At 43.4% G+C, this 348-nt stretch overlaps 1 protein-coding gene across 3 annotated transcripts in view; it reads right to left on the bottom strand.

Annotated features, from left to right (window-relative positions):
- nod1 (nucleotide-binding oligomerization domain containing 1) overlaps nt 1-348 on the bottom strand; it is an 11,397-nt gene that overhangs the window by 1,959 nt on the left and 9,090 nt on the right. The gene's annotated exons all lie outside the window — the stretch shown is intronic.

Here is a 348-nt window from a genome sequence, read left to right as displayed (position 1 = left end):
CCCTACACCCGCAGGCTCCAGACAGCCAGAGCCAGCGCTGCTCAAAGCTCAGAGATGTTTTAGAAGCCGTATTTTCCGATGCTAAAATGACTGATTATTTACATGGAGTCTGGTGCGTTTAGCGAACGCAATTTCGCGGACTTTTATGTTTTAAAAAGGATCTTAATCTTCAACAGAAAGGTCGACCCCCGTAGAAATCCTTTCCATAATGTTGTCAGACACTCAGAATATTAATCTGAGTCTGTTAGCAGCAAAACGAGCACTTTTATGAACGTGAATACAAGCTGGACAATTATCTCAATTAACTCACATTGTAGCTCGTTTCTCTGCTGCCGACTGCAGCGATCT

Source organism: Etheostoma spectabile, chromosome 6 (assembly GCF_008692095.1).
Source record: "Etheostoma spectabile isolate EspeVRDwgs_2016 chromosome 6, UIUC_Espe_1.0, whole genome shotgun sequence".
NCBI classification, from domain to species: Eukaryota; Metazoa; Chordata; class Actinopteri; order Perciformes; family Percidae; genus Etheostoma; species Etheostoma spectabile.
Note: the sequence above shows the minus strand (reverse complement) of the source record. Positions and strands in the feature narration are given on the sequence as shown.